The 23,918-nt window shown below is 48.8% G+C and overlaps 1 long non-coding RNA gene across 2 annotated transcripts; it reads left to right on the top strand.

Moving 5' to 3' along the window:
• Positions 1 to 2,292: 2,292 nt before the first annotated feature.
• LOC139044357 (uncharacterized) lies at positions 2,293 to 4,512 on the top strand. 2 transcript variants are annotated; one of them, XR_011501291.1, is made up of 3 exons: positions 2,293 to 2,491; positions 3,006 to 3,234; positions 3,534 to 4,512. It is a non-coding gene; the product is annotated as an uncharacterized lncRNA (long non-coding RNA). The 2 variants fall into 2 exon arrangements; XR_011501290.1 differs by having other exon boundaries at positions 3,530 to 4,512.
• The last annotated feature ends 19,406 nt before the right edge of the window (positions 4,513 to 23,918 follow it).

Genomic DNA, 23,918 nt, shown 5'->3' with positions numbered 1-23,918 from the left:
GTATGCACTCACGGAGAGGGCCAGGGGAGGGCCAGTATCAGCTCACAGTCACAGATTTCTCACAAGGTTAGTGCCTTAGGGAACAGGAGAGCATGGCTTTCCTGACTCCAGAGTTGAGGGCAGTACCTGCTGATGGAAGGGCATGCCTGATGAGTTCCCTGTCTGTTCCCTAGGGTGTCTGCCTTGTGTGGTCACACTCCTTTGGCAAGCTGTTCTCGGCCTTGTGACTTGACGAAGTCTTTCCCTCTCTGGGTGTCAAAAGATTCATTTGTGATGAGAGGCAGTGTCTGTCAGAAGAACAAATGAGGCCTGGAATGAACCATCAGGCAGAGGGACAGCTTGACTGACTCTGCGGTCTGTTGCAGGCAAAGAGGGTGAGAAAACCACCACTGCCAAACAATGCAAATGGGCCCTTGGAAAAGTAGAAGGGGATGTGAGGCACAGCTGAGGGAAATGGGGACCACTGCCTTCACTGGCAAATGATCACTGGAAGAGTGTGCCCCACACCATCAGAGCCCTGCTGACCCGATACTCAGCCATCGTTAGGGTCACTGAGAGGCCACAGGCACCAGTCACAAGGCGTGTGTAGTTGGAGTGATGGGCTTAAATAAAGGCAAGAGGGCTCCTAAAGGGGTGAGAGTCAGCAGGAACTTTGGGAAAGGTCAGGGACTTGGGGATGGTGTGAGTGGTCCATGACACTCTCCTCAGATTCCCAAGATGCCAGGTGTCTGGATTACAGCCACCTCCACACCCCACCAAAGCAGCCACTGCCACCCCCCCCCACCCTTTCTCTCACCACTGCCAATAATATATCAGCATAGGCCCAATAGAGCGGTGAAAGCTGGGTCCCCAGGTCACATCTGTGGCCTCTGAACCAGACCTGGTTTCATGGGGAAGGGGGGCATGAGGCAGGATGAAATCCACTGAGGCATGGGTGGTGAGGATCCCTGAGTCCCATTCCAGTGTATGGTCATGGCAACTGACAATCTCTGGACCACAAGACAGTCCTTCCAAGACCAGGCCAGAGGCAGCCCGTTCCCTGGTCCCAAAACCTGGGGTACCCAGCTCCTCCCAGGGCAACACAGGAAATGATGGAAGGCCTGTCTCACCACTCACATCCTTCTCCCCACCACTGCCGAGACAATCAACATCCCTCAGGAGGAAGGACATGGTCGGCAAGGACCCGGATGAAGCTGGTGCTACCTCCCATGTCAGGCACATGACATGCACAGGAGCTTCCTCCCAAAACAGGGGCAATGACACCTCCCAGAAAACCTTCAGGACTCAGGGCCCTTTCCTCTGTCCTTGCCCCACTGACAGAGTCTTGGCCCAAATGAGTGGGACAGTCAGCCTCCTTTGGGTATATCAGGCAAGCCCTAGGGTGGTCTCCCTCCGCCCCTCCTCGGTAGACTCAGGGAGTGGGCCAGGAGAGGGCTTCTCTCAGCCCTTCTTGTCAGGTATCTCCCAAGGGGAGCACCCTAGGCAGCAGCAATGCAGGCTTTCCTCAGTCCAGAGTGGAGGGTGGGAACCGCTGATAGGAGAGCATGCCTGTGGGTTTCCCCTTCGTTCCCTGGGTGGCATGCCTGTGCTGCCACACTCCTTTGGCAAGCCTTTCTCAGCCTTCTGACTTGACACAGCCTTTCCAACTCCTGGGGAAGAAAGGTTCATTCGTGATGAGAGGCTGTGTTTTTTCCAGCAATAAGTGAGGATGGGGATGAACCAGCTGGCACAGGGAGAGTCTTGCTGCCCTTCTGGGTCAGATGTGAGCAAACAGGGCTGGAAAATCTCTTCCAAGGAGGCAGCAGTGACCTGAGCGGAACGGGGGAAGGGGATGTGAAACACAGCTGAAGGAAAGCAGGCAAGCCAGAGTGCGCCTCCCCCTGTGCCCTGTGGCTGTGCACTCAGGGAAAGAGCCAGGAGAAGGTGTCTCTCCGCCCTTATTCTAGGATTTCTGGCAAGGGTAGTGCCCCAGGCAGCAGGACATCAGGCTTGTCTGACTCCTGGAGCTGAGGGTGAGTCCTGCTGAGGGAAGAGCTTGCATGGAGGGCTCCTGGTTTGCTCCCTAGGTGGCCTGTCTGCCTTGCCACACTACTGAGCAAGGCATTCTGGGACTTCTGAATAGACAGGGCCTTTCCTCCTCCTGGAGTCAAAGGGTTCATTTGTGATGTGGGGCTGTGATTTTTCTACCAGTCACTGAGGCCTGGAATGAGCCAGCTGGCAGAGAGACAGCCTGGGTGTCCTCCCCTAGTCGTTGTTGGAAAACAGGGTCAGAAGGCCTCCCCGTGAGAAGGCCAGCAGCCACCTGAGCCGAAGGTCAGAAGGGGAGGTGAGAAACAGGAGAAGGAAAGGTGGACCCTAGTTCACCTTTGAACATTTCTACCCCAGGAGGAGGGAAGACTGTGCCTAGTCTGTCAGAAGGCCTGGAGCTCCTTGCAAAGAAGAGCGGCACAGCAGACTGGCCACCTACGTAACGGATGGGGCATCCCCCCAGGTAAGTGCTTGCACTGGGAGGACCCACCCTCATGCCACTCTGGGGCAGAGGGAGAGGAGAACCCTATAACTTGCCGACTTTCCCAAAGAGGGCCAGCCAACGCAGCCCCTCGAGCCAAGATGGTGTCCATGGGACTGCTAGGAAGGAAAGAGCCCTGGGTCCAGAAAGTTTTCGGTGAAGGGTCATCAGCTCTATCAGAGGTAGAAGCTGCTGGAATTCTGGTGTGCCCGACCTGGGAGCTGCTGCCCGCCGCACCCGGGTCCTTAGTGCCCTGCCTGGGCTCCCCAGGGAGGATGCCAGACTTAGTCTTGGCCTTGGCCTGAGGGATGCCTGCGGTGATGGGGGCGTTCCACAGTTGCCTGGGCTTCCCTGGGAGAGTCAGAGATCCCTGGGTGGTGGCCTTATGGAACGGGCCACCTCTGGCCAAGTCTAGGGGAGGGAGCCGCCTCAGGGTCGAGATGGGTGGTGGCCAGCATCATCCTCACCAGGAGCAGCCCTCGGGGATCTTTCGCAGGGATTGTGTCACGCCCCGCCTTCCCCGTCGGATGCTATCCTCCTGCACCCAGATCCAGGTTGGAGGCCACGGATGACGCCTGGAAACTGCCTTTCAGCACCCTGTCTGGCCTTCCCTGCGCCTTGTAGGGCAGCGGTGGGAGAAAAACCTGTAGGGACGGCTGGACGTTGGCTTCGTGGGCTGCCACGTGGGCATCCAGAATCTTGGGGACCTGAGGAGAGGAGGGCAGGTGCACCCATGGCCTCTCTACCTCCCCGACCTGACCTAGGGTTCTGACTGACTCTCACGACTGTGGGAGCCCTGCTCCCTGGCCTGAGGACCATTCCTCCCACTGTGCATGCACGGGTGGGAGGGAGGGGTGGGGGGAGGAATCCGGCCTCTGGCCTCACTGGGAGCCCCGCACTGGGTGGGGGGGATCTGGCGGGGTGGGGGCGCCCTCTGGCGGAGGCCCCGTGCAGCTGCCAGGGAGCTGGGGTTCCCACTTCCTTCAGGGCTTCTCATGACCCTTTCCCCTCTCTGCTCAGGTAGCTGCTTTCCTCCTTGGAAGAGGTTTTCTGGCCCTGTTTGCTCCCAACTGACCCAGAAGGGCAGCAAGACTCCCTGTGCCAGCTGGTTCATCCCCATCCTCACTTATTGCTGGAAAAAACACAGCCTCTCATCACAAATGAACCTTTCTTCCCCAGGAGTTGGGAAAGCTGTGTCAAGTCAGAAGGCTGAGAAAGGCTTGCCAAAGGAGTGTGGCAGCACAGGCATGCCACCCAGGGAACGAAGGGGAAACCCACAGGCATGCTCTCCTATCAGCGGTTCCCATCCTCCACTCTGGACTGAGGAAAGCCCGCATTCCTTCCGCCTAGGGTGCTCCCCTTGGGAGATACCTGACAAGAAGGGCTGAGAGAAGCCCTCTCCTGGCCCACTCCCTGAGTCCACCGAGGAGGGGCGGAGGGAGACCACCCTAGGGCTTGCCTGATATACCCAAAGGAGGCTGACTGTCCCACTCATTTGGGCCAAGACTCTGTCAGTGGGGCAAGGACAGAGAAAAGGGCCCTGAGTCCTGAAGGTTTTCTGGGAGGTGTCACTGGCCCTGCTGGGAGAGGGAGCCCCTGGGTGTGTCATGTGCCCGACATGGGAGGTAGTGCCTGCTTCATCTGGGTCCTTGCTAGCCATGCCCTGCGTCCCAAGGGAGGTTGATTGTCTCGGCAGTGGTGGGGAGAGGGATCTTCGTACCTCACAGAGACCTCCCCTAATCTAAGAGATGCCCTCTGAACTCAGAGAGACCTCTCCTGACCTCACAGAGCCCTCGCCTGACCTCAGAGACACCCCATCTGACCTCACCTGGATCTCCCCTGACCTCACAAAGAAACCCTCTCACCTCACAGAGACCTACCAAGACCTCACAGAGACCCCTTTCTGTCCTCAAAGGGCCCTCCTATGACCTCAAAGAGACCTACTCTGATGTCACATCCTCCGCTGAACTCATAGAGACCCCCTCTGACCTCACAGAGACATCCCCCTGACCGCACAGAGATGTCCAACATCACAGACACCCCATCTGATCTCATAGAGATGTCAAGTGACCTCAGAGACCACCTCTGACTACAGTGAGCCCTTCTCTGACCTCAAAGAGAACCCTGGTGATGACACAGAAACATCCCCTGACATCATAGATTCCTCCCCTGAACTCAAAGACCTCCCTGACCCCAGAGACATCCCTGATCTCATAGAGACCTCCTGTGACCACACAGAGAACTCCTCTGAAATCACAAAGACTTCCTCTGACATCAAAGAGACGTTAGCTGACCTCAGAGACCTACTGTGACCTCACAGGGACCTCCCCTGACTTCACAGAGACCCCATTTGGCCTCACAGAGACCTCCTCTGTTCTCAAAGAGATGCCATCTGACCTCACAAACTCATCCTCTGGTTTCATAAAGACACACCCTGACCTCAAAGAGACCCCACAGAGACTTCCTCTGACATCACAGGGACCACCTTTGACATCACAAAGTCCTTCCTGACCTCACAGTGACCCCCTCTAACCAAACAGAGACCCCCCTGACCTCACAGAGACCTCCTTGATCTCACAGAGGTCTGCTCTGACCACACAGAGACCTCCCCTGACCTCACAGAGAGCCCTCTGACTTCACTGAGGCCTCCTCTGACCTTGCAGATAGCCCCTCTGACCATACACATACCTCCCTTGCCCTGATGATGACCCGCTCTGACACACGGAGACATCCCCTGATCTCACAGAGACCTCCATGACCTTGCTGAGACCCCATCTCACATCAAGAGACCTCCCTAACCTCACAGAGACCAACTGTGCCCTCACAAAGACCTCCCGTGACCTCACTGAGAAACCCTTTGACCTCACAGAGACCTCCCCACACCTCATAGAGACTCCCTCAGATGACACAGAGACCTCACATCACCTCACAGTGATGTCCTCTGGGCTAGCAGAGACCTCCTGCGAACTCAGATAGACCACTTTGACCTCAGAGAGAACTCCCCTGACCTAAAAGAGAACTCCCTGACCTAAAAGACCTCCCCTGACTGCACAGATACCTCCCCTGAGCTCACAGAGACCTCCCTGACCTCAGAGACCTCAGTGGCATCAGAGACCTCCACTGAACTCAGAGACATCAAGTGAGCACAAAGAGACCTCTCTGATCTCAAAGACACCTCCCTGACATCAAAGAGACCTGTGTGAGGTCACAGAGACATCCAGTGATGTCACAGAGACCACTCTGACCTCACAGAGACCTCATGTGACCTCACAGAGACCTCCAGTGACCTCAAAGAGACCATCTTTATCCTCAAAGAGACCTCTCCAACCTCACAGAGACATTCTCTGAACACACAGAGACCTCCCTGCCCTCTGAGACATTCTCTGATCTCACAGAAACCTCCCCTGACCTGGAATAGACCTCCCCTGTCTCACAGAGACCTTGCCTGACATCACAGATACCTCCCTGTCTTTGAGGACCGCTCCTGACCTCAGAAAGACACCCTCTGATCTCACAGAGACCTTCCCTGACCTATAGAGACCCACTTTTATCTCATAGAGACCTCCCCTGATGTCACATAGACCTCCCCTGAACTCACAGAGGCCTGCCTGAACTCACAGAGATCTCCTTGATCTCAGAGACCTCCCATGACCTCACAGATACCCACTCTGACCTCACACAGAGCTGATCTTGCCACACAGAACTTGGTCTGACTTCACAGAGACCTCCCCTGACATCACAACATGCTCTCTGACCTCACTGTGACAAGATCTAATCTCACAGAGACCTCTGATCTCACAGAGACCTCCTTGAAATCACAGAGGTCTCTCCTGACCTCACAGAGACCTCTCTGCCATCTGAGAAACACCCAGATCTCACAGAAATCTCCCCAGACATCAGATAGGCCTCCCTTCTCTCACAGAGACCTCGCCTACCATCAGAGACACATCTCTGTCCTCACAGACCTACCCTGACCTGAGAGACAGCCCCTCTGACCTCACAGAGATATCCCTTACTTCACAGAGACATCCTTGACTTCACAGAGACCTCTCCTACCTCACAGAGACTTTACTTGACTTCATAGACACACCATCTGGCCACAAAGAGACCTCCCCCTAACTCACAGAAAGCCCCTCTGACCTCATTGAGACCTCCCCTGGCCTCACAGATACACACTCTGATGTCACAGAGACCTCCCAAGACCTCACCGAGAACTCCCATGACCCCACAGAAACCACCTCTGACCCCACAGAGTACTCCCTGACCTCACAGAAGCCACAGCTGACATCAAGAGACCTCTCTGACCTCAGAGAGACAACCCTGACCTCAGAGAGACAACCCTGACCTCAGAGAGACATCCCCTTACATCACAGAGACCTACCCTGATCTCACAGAAACCTCCCCTTATATCATAGATATCTCCTCTGACCTCACAGAGAATTCCTCTGACAACACACAGACCTCTGCTGACCTCGGAGACCTCACATCCCCTCGCAGAAGCCTCCTTTGAACTCAGAGAACTCCCTTGATTTCAGAGATCTCCCTGACCTGACAGAGACCTCCCATGAAGACACAGAGAACTGTGGGGGACTGGAATTGGCCATCCCAAGATACGTCTCTTTAGCATGAGGATTATTTTGGGCTGGTTAATTTTAAAAACTGCAGACATGGGGGCTGGCCCGATGGCCAAGTGGTGAGTTTGCGCGCTCCTCTTCAGTGGCCCAGGGTTTTGCTAGTTTGAGTCCTGGGTGTGAACATGGCACCGCTCATCAAGCCATGCTGAGGCAGCATCCCACATGCCACAACTGGAAGGACCAACAACTAAGAATACACAGCTGTGTAGAGGGGCGCTTTGGGGAGAAAAAGGAAAAATAAAAAAAAATTTAAAAATCTTTCAAAAAACTGCAGACATGAGAGAAACTCTGAAAAGTAGAATTTACTTACCCTCTGTTAAGAGATATTTACATTTGTAAAGGAAATCTCCATCTGTAAAGATATCTCCCTTTCTGTACCAGGAAGAAGGGGGATGACCTTATCTCTAGAAACTCTTATCAATGCAGAAGGCAAGGACTTATATCTGTATATAACCTTACTCTTGTGTACTGTGCTTTTCTGATAATCTCCCATAACTGACTCCCTCCACCCCCAACATCCTCCTTTGTCTTTAGCTGAAGATGGTATTTAAGGTGATGGCTTCAGCCATTTTGGGGAGTTACTCAGTTTTTCTAGGTCTCTCCCATGTATACATGTTATAAAGCTTTAATTTTCTCCTGCTATTCTGTCTCATGTGAATTTAATTCATTGTACAGCCAGAAGGACCCAGAGTGGATGGAGGAAATGTCTTCCTCCCCTGCAGAACTCTGACCTCACAGAGATGACCCTGAACTCAGAGACCTGCATGGCCACCCAGAGACCTCCCCTGACATGAAAGACCACCCATGATCAAACAGAGACAACATCTGTCCTCACAGAGACTCCCTCTGACCACACAGAGGCCTCCCCTGACCTAACAGAGAACTTCCCTGGCCACATGGCTCTCCCATGTGATCAGAGGCAACACCTCTGACCTCACAGAGACCAAATCTGACCTCATAGAGACCTGCCCTGACCTCACAGAGACACCCACTTACCTCACAGAGACCCACCGCTGAACTCAGGGGGAGTGCCCCTGACCTCACAGATACCTCCCCTGACCTCACATATACCCCCTCTGACCTCACAGAGTCCTCCCTTGAATTCACAGTGACCCTGTCAGAACTGACAGGGACCTGCCCTTATCACTGACTAGTTGTCCTGAGGAACTCAAGAGTGGGTTTACAAGAATTTAACTTTTTCCAAATTTTTTCCTTTTGTTATGTTAAGAAGATGCCATCACCAACCTCCTGGTGCCAGACCAGACCTTCCCACAAGAGCTACATGTATGACCTTTGCCTTATTTTTAATGCTAAGTTCTCTCCAGGAGGAGCGTAGGCCTTGTTACCATCACCTGCAGTGTGTGTGGAAGCATGCTTTCTATCTGAGTCTGTGCAAGAGGATACTCACCTCTCCCTTTTGAATATTCATTCCCCATCTGAAATAAATGTCCCTCCTTCCCTTTGTCTGGGGACACCATGACTCTGGAAATGATTCCTCATGGTCTCCTATTTGCTGCAAATATAGCTTACTTTGTGAGACAACTACTTCTGGTAGAGAGTCTGATGTAACTCACCAGGATGGAACGCGTTTTGCTTTCAGTAACAAATTGGCACCCAATATCGGGTTTGCCTCTTTGTGGTGCTCATGTTGCCAGCTTGATGTCTCCGCCCCCTCGGGAGACCCAGCAGCAGCTGCACTGAGCGCTTTGCTCTGTGGATCTTTCAATGGAGGTGAGTGGCGCCAACCGCACAGCATGGCTATAAGATTTATTTCTTTAAGTTGCCTCATAAAGTCTTCCTGTTAATGTCTGGCTTCAGGGTTTGAGTCCCATCTGGGGGTAGCCTGGCTCAGGGGAGTGAGAGTCCCCTCTGAATGGAAGGATTGCATGACCCAGCTACTCAGGATGGGACGATGCTTGGCTCTGGTGAAACAGGAGCAATCCCTGTTGACTAGTCTAGGGTTCCGGATCCCTCTGGAGAATGAATCTCCTCTGGAATGATGAGGTGGGGCTTTTAGGCTCCCCCCCGAAGTCACTGAGTCTGTCTTTGTGTTATGTCTGTGATCGGAGAGGGGTCCCCTTAGATGCGGTCAAGCCCCCTCTGGAGTTGGTGAGTCTGTTTTTTTGTCATTGGTTTTTGTTGAGGATGCTCGACATCAATCTTGTTTGTCCACAGTCTGGCTTTTCTGGACTCCTAGGTCTCTTTCCTTGCCCTCCCTATCACTGACCCCTGGGTGAAACCCAGTGTTCACCCAGTATTATTTTCCCTTTTCCGGCACTTGGTTCTGGCATGTCCGGCAGGTAGTTTCTGCGAATCAGGCACCTGGTTCTGGCGTATCCAACAGGTGGTTCTGGCGTGTCTGGCAGGTGGTTCCAGCATGCCTTGCAGGTGGTCCAGTCGTGTCTGGACCCTGGTTTTGGCGTGTGCGACACATGTTTCTGGAGTATCCGTCCGGTGATTCCAGTGCATCCAGCAGGTGGTTCTCGCAAATCTGGCAGGTGGTTCTGGCGTGTCCAGCAGTTGGTTCTGGCGTGTCGGGCACCTGGTTCCAGTGTGTCTGGCAGGTGGTTCCGGACCATCCGGCAGCAGGTTGTACTGTGTCCCCTACCTGATTCCCACGTGTGTGGGGGGTGGTTCCGGTGTGTCTTAATGGTGGTTCCAGTGTGTCCGGTGGGTGATTCCAGCATGAGTCCTGGGTGGTTCTGGTGTATAAGGAGCTTGGTTCTGTCATATCCAGCAGGGAATCTTGGCTTGTCCGGCAGGTGGTTCCAGAGAGTCAAGCAGTTGGTTCCAGACTGTCAGGCAGGTGGTTCAGGTGTGTCCAGCAGGTAGTTCAGGCCTGTCTGGAAGGTGGTTCCGGCGTGTCTGACACCTGGTTCTGGCATATCTGACAGGTGGTTCCGCCGTACCCGGCGTGTGGTTCCGAAGTGTCTGTCAAGTGGTTCAGGCATATCCGGCAGGTGGTTCAATCTTGCCTGACACGTGGTTCAGTTTTGTCTGGCAGGTTGTTCTGGCATATCCGGTGGGTGCTACTGGCTTATCATTCAGATGGTTCCGGCGTGTCAGGCAGGGGGTTCCTGTGTGTCTGGCATGAGCTTCTGGGATGTCTGGAAGGTGGTTCTGACCTGTCCATTGGGTGCTTCCGGTGAGTCTGGCAGTTGGTTCCCGCATGTCTGGCGGGTGATTCCAGCATGTCTGGCAGGTGGCTACGGCATGTCTGGGACCTGATTTCATCGAGTCTAGTTGGTGGTTTCAGCATCTCCAGGTGATGGTTCTGGCATGTCCGGCATGTTGTTCTGAAGTTGGTTCTGGCGTATCCAGGACCCGGTTCCAGCATATCCACCAGGTGATTTCGGCGTGTCTCGCACATTGCTCCAACGTGGCAGGCGAGTGGTTCTAGCTTGTCCGGCTGGTCGTTCTGGCGTGTCCACCAGAGGGTTCCAGCGTGTCCTGAAGGTGGTTAAGGAGTGTCAGGCAGGTGGTTCAGTCTCGTCCAGCAGGTGGTTCAGGCTTCTCCAACAGGTGTTTCAGTCATGTCCAGCACCTGGTTCAGGTGTGAGACACCTGTTTATGGTGTATCAGGCATGTGGCTCCATAGTGTCTGGCAGGTCTTCAGTCATGTCCGGCACCAGGTTTCGGCGTGTGCCACAACTGTTTCTGGCATATCCAGCAGGTGCTTCCAACGTGTCCGGCAGGTGGTTCACAAAAGTCTGGCAGGTGGTTCGGGCGTGTCCAGCAGGTGGTACTGGCGTGTTGGACATCTGGTTTTAGTGTGCCTGGCATGGTGCTTCAGAATGTCAGACTACCCGCCAGACATGCTGGAACCACATTCTGGCCATGCCTGAACCACCTGCTGGACACCCTGAACCACCTGCCAGATACGCGTGAACCACTTGATGGAAACTCCAGAACCACATGCTGGGCACGCCGGAACCACTTGTCAAGTACACCAGAATCAGGTGCCGGACAAGCTGCAACCACCTGCTTGACTTGCCGGAACCACTGCTGGACATGCCAAAATCACCTGCCAGAAACGCTGGAAACAGGCAGCTTATATGCTGGAAAAACCCGCCAGACATGCATGAACCACCGGCCGGACACACTGGAACCACCACTCAGACACACCGGAACCACCTGCCAGACATGCCAGAACCAACTGCCGGACATGCCGGAAGCACCCACCAGACACGCCGGAACCACCTTCTGAACGTACCAGAACCACATGCCAGTCACACAGGAACCACCTGCCAGACACACCAGAACCATCTGAGGGAAGTGGCGGAGTCACCCACTGGACATGACAGAGCCACCTTCTGGACATGCCGGAACCACCTCACTGACACGCCGGAACCACCTGCCAGACACTTCGGAACCACCTGTTGGATATGCCGCAACCAGGTACCAGATACTCTGAAACCACCTGCCGTATACGCCAGAGTCAGGTGCCAGACATGCCACAAACACGTGCCACAGAGGCCGGAACCACCAGCGTAACACGTCGGAACAACCTGCTGGACACACCAAAATCACCTGCCGGATACACCAGAACCAGGTCCTGGGTACGCCAGAAGCAATTTCTGGAAAAGGCCAGAACAACCTGCTGGACACACCGGAATCACCCCTGGACATGCGGGAACCAATGGCCAGACATGCTGGAACCAACACCTGGACACTCTGAAAGTACCAACCGCACACGACGGAATCAGGTCCTGGACACATGGTAGCCACCTGACGGACACGCTGGAACCACATTCAGAGCATACCGGAACCACATGCCAGACATGCAGGAACCACCTGCCAGAAACCATGGAACCCACTGTCAGATACGCCGGAACCAGGCACCCAGTACGCTGAAGCCACCTGCCGAATATGCCAGAACCATGTGCCAGCCACGCTGGAACCATGTGATGGATACACCAGAAACAGGTACAGCAGAGGCCAGAACCAGGTGCCTGAAATGCCAGAACCACCTGCTTGACACACCTGAACCACCTGTCAGTCTTGTGAGAACCACTTGCCGGATACACCAGATGCAGGTGTCGCACATGCCAAAAACCAGGTTCCAGACACATCTGAACCACCTGCCAGTCTTGTGAGTACCACCTGCCAGATACACCAGACACAGGTGTCACACATGCCAAAACCAGGTGCTGACATGACGGAACCACCTGCAAAACATGCCAGAACCAGGTGCTGGACATGCTGGAACCACCTGCCGGACACGTCGAAATCCCCTGCCGGATACACCGGAACCACATGTCACATGTGCTGGAATCGCCTACCAGACATGCCGGGACCACCTGTTGGATACGCCGGAACCAGGTGCCTGATTCACTGAAACTACCTGCCGGACGCGCCAGAATCAGCTGTCGGACACGCATGGAAAACACACAGGATATGTCGAAATCACCTGCATGATATCCCATAACAATGTGCCAGAAAATAAAGTACCTAGGATGTGTGAAATCCTATTGAGGCATATTCATATAATGCATTTATTATCATCTTTCTCGCTTTTTCTGTTTTATTGTTATTATCATTTTTTTTTGAGGAAGATTAGTCCTGACTAACATCTACCACCAATCCTCCTCTTTTTGCTGAGGAAGACTGGCCCTGAGCTAACATCCATGCCCATCTTCCTCTACTTTATATGTGGGACTCCTGCCACAAAATGGCTTGATGAGTGGTGCATAGGTCTGCACCCAGGATCTGAACCGGCAAACTCCAGGCCACTGAAGGAGAACATGCAAACCTAACCACTGTGCAACCAGGCTGGCCCCAAGCTTTCTGTTTTTTTAAAGCAATTTCAATTCTTGCATTTGTTTCACCAGCAGTGGTATCATCATCTTGGACAGTTTCCTCCAGAGTCACAGTATCTAAAATTTGGAGCATTTCTGTTGCTTGTTTGGATAAGTGATGTCAGAATGTCTAGTAAATCTTCCCTAGGAGAACTGTCTAAAAGACATCTCAATTTAGCAAATGCAGGGACATGTATATTCAACATTTCAATCAATAGTAGTTCATTTTTGTAGAACTCTTCTGATAATTCTCCTAGTTTCTCTTTAGTTTTACAGGTGTTGAAAAATTCCTCAAGGCAGCCCACCAGTTCCGCTTTAACGACAGGATATGACTTCTCTTTTAAATCTGTACCATCTGCAAACAGCACAGGTGTGTGGTCAACAAAAGTGGGTGGGAATTGGGCTGGGTACTGCCCACAATCTGAACCATCAGTGCAGCTGCCCCAATCCTGTGCAGTGGAGGCAGATCCTGAGTATTGCTGGCGATGTAGGTCATGCTGGGGATGAGACTTAGGATGGTGCTCTGCAGCCCTTGAGCAGGCAGCTCCACACCAGCTGCCAGTTGCAAGTCCAGTCCACACTGGGTGCACATGGGGGAGCTTGGAAGCAGGCAGCCATCTGGGTGAGCAGCAGCAGGAAGTGGCTGAAGAAAAATTATGGGAAGAGGAGGGGAAAAAATGTATAATAAATAAAGCTTGCCTTGTTATGCAGATAAATCTCTCAGTTAAAAAAATTCTCTAGGGGTTGGCCTGGTGGTTCACTGGTTAAGTGCGCACGTTCTGCTTCGGTGGCCTGGGGTTCGCCGGTTCTGATCCCTGGTGCAGACATGGCACTACTTGGCACGCCATGCTCTGGCAGGTGTCCCACATATAAAGTAGAGGAAGATGGGCGTGGATGCTAGCTCAGGGCCAGTCATCCTCAGCAAAAAGAGGAGGATTGGCAGCAGTTAGCTCAGGGCTAATCTTCCTAAAAAAAAAAAAAAATTCTCTAGGGGCTGGCCTGGTGGCACACGGGTTAAATTCACACATTCTGCTTTGATGGCCTGGGGTTCACCAGTTCAGATCCCAGGTGCGGACCTACACAACACTTATTGAGCCATGCTGTGGCAGGCATCCCACGTATAAAGTACAGGAGGATGGGCACGGATGTTAGCTCAGGGCCAATCTTTTTAAGCAAAAGAGGAGGGTTGGTGGGGAATGTTAGCTCAGGGCTAATCTTCCTCAAAAAAAAATTCTCTAAGAGTCATTCTCTTTCTGGTGCAGATGCTTTTACTAATGGAAATTTCCTTTAGAAACATAAATTTCCTTTCCAAAGAGGAAGTCTATCCTTCATTTAAAGCAGTCAAGGTGGAGATCAAGAGTTTTTCCTGCATCTGCTGGCTCTCGATTGCTTTTGGCTCCAAATAATTTGTATGTCAAAGTACCATACTTTGGGCATCTTCAGCATTCCTTCAAGAAGAAACAACTTGTTCTTGGAAGTCTCTGTCTCCTCCCCAACCCAGATGCACTCAAGCTGTTAGGGGCCAACAGCAAACAAGGTTCTGCCACAAGATGCTTTGGGGAAGCCTCTTCACCCTCAAAGGCCTGAGACACACTAGAGGGATAGATCACTGCAGGTTCTTCAGCCATTGAAAATAATATAAACAGCTCCATTCTCATAAATTTAACAACTTGAAAACAAGGAACAATTTACCTAAAATTTCAAACTAACAAAACTCAACCAAGATGATAGTATTTTCCTCGATCGGGCACTGCCAGCCAAGCTTTTTGCCACAAAAGTCAAGACTTGGATTCATGTGACACACCTAAAGAAAGCACAAAACCCTGGGGGACTGCACATCATTTGGTGACTTAAAAATAAAGATTTCTCCAAATGGAAGCAGACAGTATCTGATGCGAAGGTTTCCAAGGTGTCCGGACCAGGTTTGTTGGAAGTTTGTCTGCCAAACCTTTGATGATGACATGACACTTCAGATCATCTCCAATGCCTATGATCTTGATAACACGCAAACTTTAGGTCAAAAGTGCCAGAGAGTTCTCCTTCCTCTCACTCCGTGTTCCTCAAATGTGGCCACAATAGGTTTCCAATCTGTGTGTTTTTCCTCCAACATGGGACATGACTCCCAGAGAAGGTCCTTCCTGGCCTCGAGGGACGAGAGGCTACTGAAACTGGAAACATCTGACTGCAGATCAACAATGCTTTCAGAGAAATATCACAATCAAAATGGGGACATGTGAAAGTTAATAAACGGAAACGTAGTTGAAATAGTGTTGGAAGGCTAATAGAGGGAGTTCTCATGCCCTATGTCAAAAGCGCAGTGCAACAGGAAGAATAAAGACTTTCTCTTCCTGACCAGTCAGAAACTAACCCAAGGAGAGACTGTCACAACTCTGCCGATGAAAAGCCACTGCCCTCAAGACTGTGTCCAATAGCCCCCCAATTTTCCCCACTCTGAGATAAAAGAGGTTCTCCTCTCTTTCTTGCTGGGTGCTCCTGCATAGCTTGCCATGGTTTCACACTCCAAATGGCTATTCTTTGCTAATCCCAGGTAAACCAATTTTCACCAGAGAAATAACTGGCTGTCTATTTGTTTAAGGTCAAGACTTGTTAATAAGCCAGAGATGTAGAGAAAACATTTGATAAAATCGAACTCCTGTTTGTCATAAAATTTTCTAGCAAGTTTGAAATAGATGGAAATTACTTTCACTTGTTGAAGGTCATCTACAGAAAATGCACAGTTGACTTCATGCTTAACAGGGAAAGACTAAAGGATTCTCCCCATAATAAGGAACAAGGAAAGGAATACCACTTTCACTATTCTTATTCAATAAAATACTGAAGCTTCTGGCAATAACAGAAGTAAAGGAAATAAAAGCCATAGAGTTTAGAAAGGAAAAATATAACCATTCTTAGTTTCATTGTTGTCTGTGTAAAAAAGTCTGGGAATCTACAAAAAAAAAAAAATCAGAACTAATACATGAGTACAAAAAGTTCACCAAGTACAAGATCAACACACAAAAGACCATTTTATTTCTACAACTAATGATGAACCTGCAGATGATAAACTTGAAAATGCTGTATCATTTAAAACCACTCCGAAGAACATGAAACATTCAGGCATATATTCAGGAACATGTGTACAGGATCTGATGCTGAAAATTATAAAATACCGATTACGGTAATTAAAGAAGATGCAAATAAATTGAGAGCCTTACTATTGTCAAAGACAAATGCAACAGACATTAGTTAAAGTGGTGAAAGCAGATTTTATTCAGTAACGGCTCACAGAAGCTGAGCTGCGCTCAGATTTGTACGCAGGTGAATTTAGAATTTTAAAGGGAATGAAGGAGCAGGGTTCAGGGGCTCAGTGGAGTCAAAGAAGTGAAAAAGTACAAAGGTTGGTCAGTGTAACTGTGATTAGACCCACTGTGTTCGTTACTTTGCAGTTATCAAAGTTAGGATTCTATCCTCACTCAGAAGTTGAGAGAAAGAGTCTCTATCTGTCTTAATGATCGTATTTCAAAGGAGTGGCTCTTAGGTCCTTTAGAGAATTGTGAGAGATACATATCGACAGTTGTAAGCCCTCTTTAGTAAATACTCTAAGGAGGGGGATCAGAGGCCTATAATTGGGTGTTGACTAAAATAAATAGCAAATTTTTCTGTTAGCTTTGAGCTCCCAGGAAGGCATTTTAATGGTGGGCTGGAGTCATTCCGGTTACACAGCCTTATGCTGCTAGAAGCCACGCCAGAGTTTGGTTGAGTCTCCTCCTGGTGTGGGGATTTGGAAGGAGTTGTTATGTGCTGAGAATTCTGCAGTCCTCACCATACTACTGGATAGAATAAAGAGTACAGGTCTCAATTATCCCCAAATTGATCTATAGGTCTAATATTATTCTAATAAAAATTCCACCACAGTTTGTAGACAGAGACACCTTTTTCTAAAATTTATATAGAAAGGCACATAGCTGAGAGTAGCTAAAACAATCGTGACAGGAAGAATAATGTGGCAGTAAACACTTTAACAATATTTAGTATTGCCTTGTAGATAGTGTAATCACAGCATCGTCATTTTCATTGTAGGACAGCTACATAAATCAATGGAACAGAGTAGAGAATCCAGAAATGGGCCACAGAGTTATACCCTAGTGATCTCTGACACCAAGAGTGAACCTTAATGTAAATTATGGACTTTGAGTGATAATGGTGTGCCTATGTATGTTCATCAATTGTGAGAAGTATACTACTCTGACGAGAGATATTGACAACAGAAAGGTTATGCATATGTGGGGGCAGGGACTATATGAGAACACTGTATATTTCATTAAATTTTGCTGTAAATGTAAAACTGCTCTAAAAAGTAACATCTGTTTATTTTTTAATAGGCAATACAAGAATACCTTGTGGTGATAAAACTAGTCATTATTTTAGCTGTGATGGATACACAAACTTGCACTTCTGATAAAATTTTACAGAACTAAATACACAGGAACAAATTAGTACAAGTAAAACTGAAGAAATCTGAATAAGATAGTGGATTGTATCAATGCCAACAAGCTGGCTGTGGTATCGTCCTATAGTTTTGCAGAATGTTATCATTGTAAGGAACTGGGTAAAGTGTACACTGGAACTTTTGGAGTTATTCCTTACAGCAGTGTGGAATCTACAACGATCACACTATAAATTTCAATTAAAAATAGTTGGCAAATGGAAAGTCAGTCTATGTTCTAAGTTAGGAAGTTTCATTAAATGGTCAGTCCCATTACTTTATAAATTGAATATAATGCCAATAAAAATTTTAACGAGCTTTTCTGTTGAGTTAGATAAATGATCCTACATGGAAAAAATAAACGCATAAGCTAAGCTAGGAAAATATGGACCAGGAAGAACTCTGAGGGAGGAACTGTTCTATCACACGTTAAAAATATTGCAGAGACTGTAATGTGACAGGAGAGGATTGTTGCATGCACAAGAAGAGGAGAGAAGGGAAAGGGAGGGGAGAGGGTGGCAGAGGTCAGGGGAGTGGGGGAGGGGTGGCCTGATTGGAAGTTGTTGACGTGGGGAAGCTGGAGGTCACTAAGTAGAAGGCAGGCATCCTATGTGATGGTTTAGGGAGCATACGTGGCTTTCTCTGGCGGTCCTGTGTTGAAAGCAGAACGAGAGTTTTGGAAACTGGCAGTTACTGACCAAGTGCTGACTGTTCTGTGCTGAATGCTGCAGGAGCTGTGACTTGGCTTCTTGGGATGTTTGCTTCCCACGTTGGGGGTCAGAGTTATACTGTCATATATGATCTGGCCTTTGTCCATTTGTATATTCAGTCTCAAAAAAACAGTCGGTGCACAAATTCATCAGTTAGCTCATCATTAAAAAATCGTCTCTTGGAAAGTTAAACCTTTGAAAGTTAAAAAGATGAAAATGTTAAAAAGATGAAAGACGCCAAATAAGTTTTATAGATGAATATGAAGAAATTGAATAAGAATCTCAAAATTATCCTTCAACAGATTAGGGTGTCATGAAACAGGTTTCTCAAACTTAAAGTCCTATATTAACATTATTTTCTAAAAAAGAAATTTGGCAAAATGTATTAAAGGACTTAAAACGTCCTTAGCGTTGACTTCATGTTTACACTTCTAGTAATTTACAATCAGGAAGTAATTCTAAATAGCAATACGTTTTATCTCCTAAATTGATTTTTTTGTGTAAATTATTGATTAAAAAAAGAAAAAAATGAAATCAAATGTCCAGCAGTTAAGTATATTTACTTGAGAATATATCATGCAAACTACGTTTAAGTAGAGTGTCATTTTTATTATCAGCATAGGAGAAAAGATGAGTTATGGAAGGGATTCTGCTCATGCTCAGTTATTTCCTTTACTTAACATTAAATCTTGAATAAAGTATAATGTCAAGCTGACTCATTTACTCGTTCATTTTAAAAGCTGAAGACTATTTCCTTGGTTTTTAAATAATGAGGTGTAAAGAAGGGGGTGAGGTGTTGAAAATAACTTCCACTGAGATTGACAGTAGCAACTGCTCTTGATTTTTTTGAGAGTTGTGGGGTCACCCATCAAAGCAGGAATTCTATTTATGTTCAGAAATTAACAATCTGAATTTTATTAGAAATTTTGACTTTTATACACCCTCAAAAAGTAAACTTAGGAATTTATTTGAATTTTTAGCTCTGTTGAGGTATGAGTAATAGACAAAAAATGCACACGTTTTCTATATGTGTATTGATTAGTTTGGACATATGCATACACCCGTCATATCATCCCCACAACCAAGTGCTGAACACATCCATGACCTCCAAAAATTTCCTTGTGATTTTTGTGTGTTTTTTTAATCTTAGGAATTTCATGGATTTTAACCTTATGCTCAGATAAAAGAGGGAGAAGATGAGGTGTACGTTGTTTCATTATGGTACCTTAAGACATAGACTTTCAACATACACATGACTTCTGAAAAGCAACATTTATTACTTTCACAATGAAATATTTTCTCCTATTTCCTTCAAATATATGGCCTTCTTATTCTACCCCCCACCCACTTCCTTTTTGAGTAGGGACTCAGGAGAAATTTCCAATGGTACAAACAAACAGGGTCCAAGGGGTGTCTGCCCCTCAGCCCTGCAGGCTTTTCCCCTGTGAGAAGCGCCCACTTTGCACGTGTGTGAGCCAGTGTGGAACAGGACAGAGTATGTCTGCAGACTGGTTCAGCCTGCTGAGCCCCTTTGCTGCTTCTAACCTATGGCCACGAAAAAGGCTAAATGGAGGGAAATTAAACTTTGATGTGTTGATGATTGAAAAGGAAAGTGCCTTGCTCTCTAAGGGATAAAGTCATTTGGAGGAAAATCAAATAACTATCATAGTTACTTTTTCCTATCTTATTTTTCCACTGAAGCCACTAGATATTTCAATCTGACTTCCTAACACAATCCAGTAGTACCTTCCTTTTCTAAGGCCAATGAACTGTTATGTAAAGGGCTTCTATTGCTTTTTCCAAACCCTCCTGGGATTCTGTTTATCTCCTGTTCATTTTTCACCCCCTGCTTTTCAGATTGCTTTGTTCACTGTCCTTGTAAAATAAATGTGGCTCATTAAAATAACCAGCATTAATATGTATCTCTTTCACTGCATTTTATCTAATAAATATGCTGAAGATTTTCTGTATTCTGCATGTGAATCCTTTGTTGAATATTGGAACTGGGACAATCTCTTCGCATCCTGTGACTCGCCAATTCCCTCTTGTAATGTGTCTTATGATGAACCGAAAGCCTAAATTTTAATGAATCCCAGTTTACCGATATTTCTTTTATGGAGAGTGTGTCTGTGTGTGTGTGTCTTCTTTGAGAAGTTTTTTCTACCCTGTGGTCCCAAGGATGTTTTCTTATGTTGTCTTCTAGAAGTTTCATTATTTTACCTTTCCCCTTTAGGTCAAAGTGTCCAGGAATTGAGTTTTGTGTATTGTGAGGGTAGGGCTCAAGGTTTCGTTTACATCCATATGCCCGTCTCTACGAGTAATAACAGGCAGCATTGGGACAGGTGGACACAAGCCTGGGAGTTAGGGGTCCTGTATTCTCAGCCTTACCCTCCCTTTAAAGCACCCTCTGAACGTGGGCAGGTGATTTTCCCAGTTCTCCCTCCTCTCAGACTCCTTCCTTCCTCTCTTCCTTCTATCCTTCATTCCCCCCTCCCTCCCTCCATTCTTTCCTTCCTTCCTTCCATCTATCCTCCCGAGCATCTGTCCAGGTATCAATCTGTCCAACTGTCCTCCTGCCTGTTCGCCTGTTTCTCCTTCTCTCCTTCCATCCTCTTTCCTCCCATGTCTCAACTTCTCTTCCTTGTCTTTGTTCTTCCTGCTTTCCCTGTGACCCTCCATTTGTCCGCTCTTCCTCTGTCCATCCAGGTATCCCCTCTATCTGTGCCTCTACCTATCTCTTTGTCGCGTCTCTCTCTTCTTCAAGCACACTGTCTCTCTTGGGTTCATCTCACTCACAGGCTCGAACATCCCTCTACTCACACAATCCCTCCTTCTGTCACTCACATTTATGGCTCACCTGTGAATGGTTGTCCTGGGACAGCCACTGCTGGAGTGCAGATGAGCCTGTGGGGCTTCACCCACTGTGTGGGGTCTCTGTCTCTCCCGGACGACAGCCCTTTCCACAGCTCCTGAGCCGGGCAGCATGTTCCTGCCTACTTCCTCATTGCTTGAGCAACCAGAAGCCACCACAGGCCTAGGGGGGCCCCTCTTCCTTCCCCAGAGGAGCTCTCCAGCCCCACAACTCCACTGCCCAATTATTACTGGGCAGCTGGGAAGCCGAGGTGTGCAATTCTGCTTTGAGGGCAAGCATGCTGATCACAAGGATTATACCAATATTTCAATCTGATGCAGCCCTCAGAGAGCCCCTGGTCTTGTGAAAGTCACAGAAAATTCTAATACAAGGTGGAATGTTTTGAGGAGAAGCACCTGGCATCCTTTGGGTGAGAAGGGCTCTCTGGAGGAAGTTTTGCCCAATTGGGGTCTTTAAGAAGGAGTAGGAGTTATATAGGGAAATAGGGTGTGGAGCGTGTTCCTGGCAGAGGAAATTGCATGAGCAATGGCCCTGTAGGCAAAAACAGCATAGTGTATGGGAGAATTGACAGGAATTTGGTTTGCCTGAAGCACAAAGCCTAACTCAGAGTGAATGGATCAATAAGGCTGAAGAGTCAGCAGGAGCCAGATGTGCAAGGGCTTTGAGTGCCAGGTCAAGAAGCTTGAACTTAACCCTGAAGGCCTTAGGGAGCCATGGGTGATGCTAGAGCAGGAGTGTTCTAGTGAGATCTTCACTTCAGAAAAATGCTTCTAATGTTCAAGGCAGAGAACATCCTTTAGACAATGCATCCAGTGAGCATGTTAGGGTGTTGGTTCCGGTGAGAAAAGGTAAGACCTACCTGGGACGTGAATGAACAGAAGGAACGCATTGAGGAGCAATCTGTAAGTGCAATTGGTGTTACTGGCAGGTGAGGGAGGAGGAGCTGAGAGATATGCTGGCTTCGACTTGGATGAGCACAGCATTGGGTGGTGGTTCCACTGGGAGCAAAGGCAACAGATGATACTGAATTCAGGACTCTGATCTGGTCTCAGCTCAGCTCTCAGTGATGGCCATCTCTCTCCCTCTCTTCTTGCAGCCAAGGGACACGACCTGAAGGCCCTCACACTCAGTTCCACCCTCTCCAACATCCAGTATTTGACAGACATGAGCAAGAGCTCAGCCACATTGAACTCCACTGAGAGAGGCCTGCAGCCCCTAATGAGACCCTGGTGTCAGCAGCTCCTGGCTGGATGAGTCCCAGCCAGCCACTCTCCACCTGCTGTCTCTCCTGCTCGTCGTCCTCCTGCCTCCTCCCCAGCTTGGATCCTTGTTCAAGAAGAGCAGCCTGGGCCCCTTGTCTTGGGCTGTAGACTGATCTCCCTCAGGGAAGTCCCTTTTCTGAGCATTTGAGAGTCATGAACACTTTCGGTGACCACCCCAGTTTTCACTCTTCCCACTGACTGCCAATTTGCTCCTCCCTCCCTCTGGCCCCCATTATCAGAGGATTCAGGACATCTCTCTAGAGTCCTCACATTCCTCTCTCCCCAGGCCTGCAGACGATGGGGCAGCCACCAGCGTGGAAGCTGTCTGCACCTACCACCCTGACCCCATGGCTCATGATGGAGAGTGTGACAGAGACCCCATGTGACAGAGAGCAGCATTCCTGGGTGCTGAACCAGCTGATCCACCCTGTCACCCCGAGGGGCCTCTACTCCCTGCTCAGGGACAGCCTTTTTGTCAGTGGTGAGTGTTCGTGCTGAGGTGGATTGACAGTGATCGTTACTTATGCCTGTTCTGCTTTATTTCCTCTCTAACACGTCAGCCCAGGTTCTGCGTGGGGGACACAGAAACCGTATATGTAAAAACTTTCAACTTACAAATGGAGACTATGTAAATGGATTTGTTGATCCCAATAAAAAAAAATGTGAACTATCTCACTATTAATTTTTATATAGATTGCCTGGACAAATGGTAATATCTTGGTTATAATGGGTTTACATATATAATTAAAAATTAGTTTCACTTGTTTATTTTTACTTTTTTAAATGTCAGTATTTAAAAAAAGTTTAAATTTCATTAGATAGAGTGTGAAATTCTACTGTTGGACAGCACTGTTCAAGACGTGAAAATGAAGCCCAGAGAAAGTGGTTAGGGACAACTTTTCCAAGGAAAGGAGTCAATCTGACCCACGTGGCAAGATGCAGACAACAGTCTCATACACACACACACACACACACACACACACTTAGAAAGTAAGACCAACATCATCATAGAGTTGAACCACTACTTCTCAAGTGGCAAGAGGTTGCAGTCCTACATTGTTCTAAGTGGACGACCTCAGGAAAGGAGCCAGGAGTCAAGAAAATTTACCAATCAGGAAGATCTAAAACCAGAGAGTAAAGGTCAGGATCTTTGGTGAAGTTCCCAGCGGTGGATTCTGTTAGAGACTCAATACGTTAGTGAGAACTTTGCAAGAAGGGTTGTTACAGAACTCACCTATCGTTTCCTATGTAAAAATACACAAGTTTTGTAAAGAATACTAGCTCCTGCCAATCAACGAAAAGATGGTAGAAGACGAATATCGCCCTTGTAAATCACTCCTGGATTAGTGAGCCAGTCAGGGAACAGATGACAGTGGATTGAGCTGGACCTCACTAGGCTGATTCTGACTTCATGACCATCCTGTGGATTGTCTCATGCCAGGACCTCTAAAACATGCTGCCCCCACCACTCTTTTGCCACCAAGGTCCACCAACCAGACCTTGCTGACAAATGCCCTGGCTGGGCCCCTTCTGACCACACCTGGAGGACTCTCCCCAAATCCTACTCCATCACGGTGCTCTTCCACCTGCCACTGGCCAGGGAGGCATTTCCTCCAAGGCTGACACTCTGTGTGCCCAGCTCTGGGA

Source organism: Equus asinus, unplaced genomic scaffold (genome assembly GCF_041296235.1).
Source record: "Equus asinus isolate D_3611 breed Donkey unplaced genomic scaffold, EquAss-T2T_v2 contig_803, whole genome shotgun sequence".
NCBI classification, from domain to species: domain Eukaryota; kingdom Metazoa; phylum Chordata; class Mammalia; order Perissodactyla; family Equidae; genus Equus; species Equus asinus.
Note: the sequence above shows the minus strand (reverse complement) of the source record. Positions and strands in the feature narration are given on the sequence as shown.